This window comes from Hylaeus volcanicus, chromosome 4 (genome assembly GCF_026283585.1).
Source record: "Hylaeus volcanicus isolate JK05 chromosome 4, UHH_iyHylVolc1.0_haploid, whole genome shotgun sequence".
Taxonomy (NCBI): domain Eukaryota; kingdom Metazoa; phylum Arthropoda; class Insecta; order Hymenoptera; family Colletidae; genus Hylaeus; species Hylaeus volcanicus.
The window spans coordinates 1,507,714-1,516,897 of NC_071979.1; positions in this window are offsets into that span (position 1 = coordinate 1,507,714).

Sequence of the window (9,184 nt, forward strand, 5' to 3'; positions counted from 1 at the left end):
ACTGTTTTTTTCGGAAATTTATTGTCTTCTTTACCCTAGAAAACAATACACTATGGCTGTGACCAAGGTAACCGCGCCTCCGGTTGTTTTCTCTTCGAGAAAATTGTCAATTTTATTTACTTATAGTTTTTACAGTTTCATCGCGTTCTTTTTACTAACTTCGTGTCGTCGACCTTTTTTTTACCACTTCTAGTGCTCCAAATTCAATTTTCATTGCGTAGAATTATTCAGAATCGCTTAAATTTTAATAAAAAAAATTAAAAAAAGTGATTTTTTTTCCATTTTTTGATGTTCCAAATCCCTTAATTGTTAATGGAATTGTTGTTAGTAGCTTTTTTCTAGAAGATTAATACTTTCAACAGAGGCTTCGTATAGCTTGAATCATTCTAAAATATCTGTGCTCGTGATATGGTTTATTTCAATTTATTAAATGAAAAAATGTTTTCCTAAATTTTTGTTAAAATGTATGTATTGTGTACTGTCATTAAATATTATATTTAATTAAACTTTAATTTAATAATAATAAAATTCACCTTTATGTTTATTAAGTTGTATTTTAAGTAGTATCATATTGTAATACAATGATAATCATCATATTTTTGATGCTTGCGAAACTACAAAAATAATAATAGTATTAAAATATGTAGTTCAAAGTTCTTTATACAAGACCTAATTCAAATTAACACATTAAAACGTGAAACAAAAAAAGCACATAAATTAAAAGTTAAATAAATTTTGACCGAATGTCGTGAAATATGCTAGACAGAGGACAATATTTGACAAAATCTAACAATTACTTTATTGAAATATTCCAATTTATTTAATAAGATTTAACGTTAACCGAAGTTAAGTAGCTGATAAACATTATTACCTCATAATGGTAATGGCAAGTTTAGATAAGTCTAAACTTGGATTACAAAACAAAATACATTTACATTATTAAAATAACTCAACATTCTTTATACCAGATCTAATTAAAATTGATTGGAATAATAATAAGGGACCAACAATGAGTTTTTAGCCGTGAAAGTTAGCCAGCCGTTGAGTCGAACGAATATAAATTCGAAAATAACATTGTACGAGTGATGTAAACGAAACGACATTCGAAATCTCGTTTCGAGAACGCAACAATTCCCTTATCACTCCGAGACATATAAATAACGATATTTCCATGATACAGAACGTTCAGACATTGGTGTCTTTCCTAGCACGTTTCTTTTACGAAACTTCTGTTCTTATGTAGTAAGCCAGCTGATAAATTCGTTGCTTATCTTTGTTGTCCTCTCGAGAATGCTAAGCAAATAATTACAATCTTCGAGTGTTACAAATGTTTCTCCTCATTTTTCTACAGACCTTTTTCTACAGATCTTTATACAATATGTTTCGCAATAGTAGTGGATGGCAACACGATTCACTCCACACCTAATCGATTTCTTTTGCATCGTAATGTCAGAAATTTTCATGATATTTAAATATCTTCTGAACTATATGAAATTAGGAGGGGGGGGGGGCAAGTACGTCATAATATTTCTGAGTTACTAATTGTTTATGAAATATACGAACTTAAAATTTGAAGTTTTTTACGAATTTTTATGGAAATTGCTTCGCCATACCACAATAATTTTTCCCTCGGAAATTATTAAACATAAGAAGTTTCCCGTTCATGTTTTCGTAGAGACGTATGAATCATTTCAGATAGATTTTGTTAGAGTTGTAAAAATGGGTTTAAGATACGAGAATACTAGAAGAATTTTTATTCTACTTGATTTAGAAATTTAAAATACAGGATAGAGAAAGAAAAAGTTTTGTAAAGGTTATTTTATGTGAGAATGAGAAGAAACTGCAAAATTTTGAGGCCTTGTATTGTTTCAAACAATTGTCAAACTAGAAATTGTATATAATAAATTTTATATTATAAATGGCTAATGACTATTTTCTGAAACTAAATTTCTTTTGAATTTTTTATATTTTATTATGAGTTTTAGTTTTTGTATCTAAATTTTTATTGGAAGAAGAATTTTGATATACTGACTTCTTCAATTATCTAAAAAAGTACTTTTGTTTATGAATCTTTTATACAAAATAAATAAGTTCATATATCATATATTTAAAATGATATTACAAAAATATTTTAAATAGAGAAAATAGTTTCATATTTATAATGGTGATATACGTATATGAAAATAAAGCAGATAAAAATTTGAAATTTGTTGGGTTTCTTTCTATTTCTATAAGTAATAACACTGTCAAATCTCAAATCATTTCATCAATTTTTATCGAGGTTATGAATAAAAAAGTAACCGATTGAAATAATTGTATGTATTTTCTATTTAAAACTTTCGAAGGTTTGAGGCACGTGCATCGAAGAACGTCAAGTCACTTGTTCGTGTACGAGCGCGGCCTCCTACACGTAACCTTTGCGGTTTTCTGTTAATATCTCCTTAACAAACCCGGGGACAACATTTTCTCTAAGGAAAAAGTTGTTTCATATCATCCCCCAAACCACTCCTTTCATTTTTGGGCCTCCAACATTTTTGGGACACCATGTACATGATTTATAATGATTTATATACGCGATAAAATTTTAATTACATTAACAATTACATATCTATTTTATACTTTGAGAAATTAAATTAAATCCGAATGCAGTAGAAGTTGCATTCATTTATAATAAAGGTTCAAGTTGACGTTAAGTTTAAATTACACACATTGTCAGTTTCAACATAAACTATTACTTTTTAACCGACATCGAAAAAGAGGAGATTACTCAATTCGACATGTATATACATGTATATCTTTATATATACAGGGTGTCCCAAAAGTGTTACAACACATTCAAAGAGGTGGTTCGAGTGGTGATTTGAAACAACTTTTTCCTTAGCGAAAATGTTATCCGAGGCTTCGTTAAGGAAATATTAACAGAAAACCCCGACCAATCAGAGCGCGCCTATACCGTTGGAGCGGCTGCGGTAGTCGTGGACTGGGCGTTAGGCGGCTGCGCTCATACGTTACCGCGGGCGCTCCATCAGTATACTCGCGCTCTGATTGGTCGGGGTTTTCTGTTAATATCTCCTCAATGAAGCCTCGGATAACATTTTCGCTAAGGAAAAAGTTGTTTCAAATCATCCCGAACCACCTTTTTCAAGGTGTTACAACATTTTTGGGACACCCTGTATTAAACATTTTCTTCGCGTCACTTTGAACAAGACATGCCCTCCTCTTATGTACCATGCCTCCCTTTATGTGCTACACTTTTTGGGTGGTGCGTCTCTTGATATGCTACGACCTCCTAGTGCTCCGCTCTTCTAATGCTACTCCCTCCTAGTTCTTTGTCCTCTTAGAGGTATAGTATACTTCTAGTGCTAAATTTCGCTATATACCACGCCATTCTAATATCACAATTTTCTATATCTTTACATCTCTCTATATGCTACGCCTTCCTAGTCTTACACCCTTCTAGCGTTTCTATATGCCACGCCCTTCTAATACCATGCCTTTCTAATACTACACTTGACTAGTGCTACCCTCCCAGTGCTTCGGCTTACTATATGCCACGCCATTCGAAGACCATGCCCCTCTAGTGCTATACCTTTCTATATTTCATGACCTTTTGGCGTCACACCCCCTTAGCAGCCCTTCATATAAGATAGCTCCCTCTCTATTTTGGAAAACGTTCTCCTAAGTGAAAGTTTACAGACAATAATGTGTTAGTTTTGCCTCTGACAGTATTGTACTTGTTTTTATGATAACTTTGTTCGCTATCGACTTTCCTTAACAACAATTCATCCTACAATCTACTATTCTTCATTAGAGCATACAGACACCCCAACCAGTACCCACGCCAACAGTAGGCATGGCTACGCGCTAGGCGGCCGCGCTCATACACTGCCACGGACGCTCCACCGGCATACTCGCGCTCTGATTGGTCAGTGTTTTCTGTTAATACCTCCTTAACGAAGGCTCGGACAACATTTTCCCTAAGGAAAAAGTTCTTTCAAATCACCTCCCGAACCACCCTTTTTAAGGACCTCCAACATTTTTGGGACACCCTGTATATACATAGTGGAGGTGATTTGTAACAACTTTTTCTGTAACGAAAATGTTGTCCGAGGCTTCGTTAAGTAGATAATAACAGAAAACACTGACCAATCAGAGCGCGAGTATGCCGGTGGAGCGGCCGTGGTAGCGTATGAGCGCGGCCGCCTATCGCGTAGCCTACGCTCAACCTGCATCCTCGCGCTCTGATTGGTCGGGGTTTTCCGTTAATATCTCCTCAACAAAACCTCGGACAACATTCTCACTAAGGAAAAAGTTGTTTCAAATCACCTCCCGAACCACCCCTTTCAAGGTGTTACAACATTTTTTGGGGGACACCCTGTATATACACATGTTTCTTTCTTTTCTTTTCTTTTTTTTTTTTAATGTTTGTTCACGGATTACGCCGAGATGGCTTTCAATCGGAATGAAACCTCTTGCATCTTGTAGAGCATGTCTCCCAGGTGGTCTCGTTATCAAGACGTTTTGAAATTTGACATTTTGTATCCGTTGTTTTGGTAAAAAACCGAAAAATGTTGTACTGCTTCTTACTCTGAGAGGGATGGACCAATCGGATTGAAACTTCTTACATTCGGTAGAGCATCACTGTCACTTGGTCTTCTAAAAAAACATTTGGCTTGGGTTTAGTTTTTACCACTTTGTTGCAAGTAACCTTCTTCTTTTCGAAGTCGGTTAAAAAAGAGTACTATTTCACGTATATTCGGCCCGAAATCGATGAAATCGAAACCCCTTACATTATGCTGCCAGACAAGTTTTCGCGATGATCACATTTGCGAAAATTTATGAATTTTTTGTTAAATGTTTATAGCTATTGTTATTGCGTGAAACCTCTCGGTTATATATTGCCACTAAAAAGTGTGAAATAAAATAATTTTTGGAAAAAAAATATGACCGACTTTGAAAACATTAAAACTGCACTAAAAAGTATGAAATAATTTGTAGTTAATTTATATGAGTACTCACCAGTTCTAGATATAATTGCTTCAAAGTATGACAAAATGCAGTGAAAAGTATGAAATAATTTCTATTTAAACTGCATTATTACTCAGCAGCTCTTGATGATTTTGATTAAATTATTAAATACAGCATATTAAATATAATGCAACCTTTTCAGAGGAGGCGCAAAATTACATATTTTTAATTCGACTTGAGCTCATTTTGGTGCGGCCGGAAATATTGAATGCTGTTAGTGTATACATGTATACTGTCTATGTGGAAATACAATCTGAGAGGGTTTGATGTATTTGTTTTGGCGTAGGGGGAGGGACGGCAATATTGTATACAGTTAATGTATATACTATCTACACGGGAATACTGTCTGAGTAAGTTTGTCAAATTAAAACAAATGTTTGTCAAATTGATACAAATTGTCAATTCCAAACAAATTAAAAATTTTAACAATTACTGCAAGCTTTTATTTCTAAAAGTTTTCATTGCGTCAAGTTATTATTTATCCAATTTTTCATTGCAATTTCTGCAAGGTTTAAACCAAGTAATTAGCAGTTGCATTCGTTTGTACATGCCTAATGCAAAATGTTTAATTCCACTTAACATTTAAATGTGGCAAACATTAGTTCTAATTATATACATATATGTCAATCTGAAATGTGGTTCATCATTTGTCCAAGAAATATCTGTCTGTAAAAATCTTCGCTCCTTTTTTGCGAGGTGAAAATATCAAGTTAGGTCACTGCGGGGTTAAGTATGCAAAGTACTTGAGGACCTTGAGATAATATTTGAATATTCCTGATAAACTATTGCAAAAAGGCCTCGAGTTCGCTTCGTTATACCGATAACAGTAAATCTGGAATATTCGTTATTTATTACTCAGCTACCAATTGCATATACATCCTTTTGTAATTATATTATTACATGCTAACATTAATTTATTGCTACTATTGTTATATTACTGATTTATATTGAATGTAAGCAAAATGAGTAAAAACATGTGTCGAATCAAATACCAACATATATACGAATGGACACAATTCTTAGCAAGGATTTAGTAACACAAAAATATTTCTCAAAAGTGTCCCTGATTATAATTACTACCGTTTCATTTGTTTGGAATTAGATGAAATGCAAAGTATCGAGAAAGTAGTCCGAATCATTGCATTGATTTCGTAGGAACAAATTACGTATTTTTTGAAGGGAAGGCGTCGCTTTTTCAAAATGGCAACTAGTAGTTATTCAAACAAAATTTGGAAACTTTGTACTTTTATGTAGTTTTTCATGCTGAATTCAATGATGTAAACAGAAAAATATTAAAATAATTTTTTTTTGCATTTTTGAAAAAAAGGCGGATTGAAAAATCCGTATGCTTGTTTTGTTCGTTACTTTTTATGCAGTATTTAAAACAGAAAATTAATCCCAACGGCAACATTTAAAAAAATTTAAAGAAACCTTATGCTTTATGTAGGTTTTGATGCTGGATTCAATGATGTCCATAAAAAAATAATTGAACAATTATTTTGGATTTTCGATACAGTATTTTCAAAAATGCAAAAAAAATTGTTTAGACGTTTTTTTGTTTACACCATTGAATTCAGCGTCAGAAACTACATAAAAGTACAAAGTTTCAAAATTTGGTCTCGATAACTACTAGCTTTGGTCACGGCGCCCTCCCTAAAGGGGGGGACAACCAGCTGTTTTTTAGTAAGTAAAATTTGAGCTTTTTTACCCAACTTCGAGAAGGAGTAGGTTACTCAATTCGACATATATATACAGGGTGTTTAGGCTATTACTAGCCAGCGTTTTTCTTGTCAATGGTATATATGACAACAAAATGAAAGAAGAAAAGTTTCTACTGTTTTCTGTGTGCAATGTAACCAGGTATATATATCTTTCGTATTTGTACTATTTTCTGAGAAATGAAGGTGACCTTCGGGTTTTTAAATGGAATGGTATGTTTTTCATACGAAAATATCGTAGAGTATCGAATTCTAAATAAAAAAGTATTGATCTTTATTAGCCCAAAACTTAATAGGTAACGAGTAATTTCACTTTATTACTTGAAAATGTTCTTAACGTAATATCAAGATGGAGCTTCAAACAAGTGTACTACGAATTCTTCGTAACGAAAAACATCATCCCTGTCACCTAGCACTTCATCAGGAGCTCCATGCTTGTACACATCGCTTTCCTGCGGAAATCTGTGACAAAGTTCAATCTTAATTTTGATATTACGTTAAGAACATTTTTAATCGACTTCGAAAAAGGGAGGAGGTTACTCAATTCGACATGTATATATATATATATTTTTTAAGCTATGTTCACCGATTACGTCGAGATGGCTTGACCAATCAGAATGAAACCTGTTGCATCTTGTAGTGCCTGTCCTCCCGGTGGCCCCGCTATCAAGACTATTTACGATTTGTAATTTTTTACCCGTTTTTTTTCAAGTAATAAAGTGAAATATACTCGTTACCTATTAGGTTTAGGACTAATAAAGGTCAATACATTTTTAATTAGAATTCAACACTCTACCATATTTTTGTACAAAAAATATACCATTCGATTTAAAAAACTGAAGGTCACCTTCATTTCTCAAAAAAGAGTATAAATACGAAAGATCTATCTACCTGGTTACATTGCACATAAAAAACAGTATCGCTTTTTCCTCTTTCAGTTCTTTGTCATATGTACCATTTACGAGAAAAACGCTGACTAGTAATAGCCTGAACACCCTGTATATCGTAATTAAAAGCAGATATAGTTTCGTCAAAAAAATAGAATAGTTGTGCGCGTTTCGATAACTTTATTGAGCGTATCGATTTTTAGAGTATCAATTAACAGATTGTATTATTGCTACGTTGTGTAGCACTGAAATTGCATCACGTATTTAAAAAAAACGGAAATAAATACAATATTTTTAATTAATAATGCTTTCAATAAAGGTTGTTAGAGTTTCAACAATTTTTCGATAACTTCGTAAAATTTAGTTGCCGATCTATAAAAATTATTTAATTATAACACGTCTAGCCGCTTAACCTATTTAGTTTCGTCCATCGTAATAACGCGCGTAGTGTTAACAGAAGATGAGCTCCGAATGTAAACAAACGTGATTAACAACAAAACACAGGTACGCTTAGTCTGTGTTCCCATATGTTATTACCATCAAATTGTTAACTGACATTGAATTCAGCCTATACAATTGTAATTCCAGTTAACTGTAATTATGATGACGTTATAAGCTATTAAATTTCAACTTTTCAATTGCTATTCTAGTTAACTGAAATTGAATTCCGCCTTTGTAATCCCAGTTAATTGTAATTGAATCTAGACTCTTCAATTTGAAATCTTATTGTTACATCGCTAAAAGTAAATGTAATTGTTATTGTAATGACATTTGAATTCTCAATTATAACTGGATTAAAGTGCGATAGAAATCCGTTTCTTCGACTAGAATTAAAGTTATTCATAAATAACATTTCACTTTTCAAGTGCAATGGAAATTTTTTTTTTTCAATTAGACTTAAACTTAATTACGAATGAATTTACACTGTTCAATTTCAATTAACGTTAAGTGTAATTAACAACCTGATTGGTGAATTGCAACTGAAGTAATTGTAAATGAATTGGGACAATTCAACTTCAATTAATCGTAACTATAACTAAAAACCTGACTTTTCTTTAGAAATGTTTGTCTCATCAACAGTAGAAATTGCGCCTATATATTACTTATCGAAATGTACTTCTAAATAATTTTTATAGACAATTGTAGATTTTGACCAAAATCGACGGTCAGACCTAATTTTCCTTGCGAGCGCTTCAAACAAAATCATTCTTCCATTTTTTAAAAATTGGGTTTTTACTTTAGAACAGTGATTGTCAAAGTGGGCGCCACCGCCCCCCTGGTTGGTGCTGCAGCGATTCGGGGGGGCACTGACGGCCAATGTGGGCTGTAATTCAAAAGTTCTTAATTGCAGTACTTTCGTCATATTTAGTGGAACGTGGGTTCGGATCAGTAACCAATTTATTAACAAAAAAAAAAGAAACCAATTGCAAATAGTAAATCACAGTGATTTAAGATTACTGCTGTCGAAAATACAGCCGAGGATTACTAAATTGTTAGCAGCACACCAGGTTCATCCTTCTCATAAAGATGATTTCGAATGTTTTAACTTTT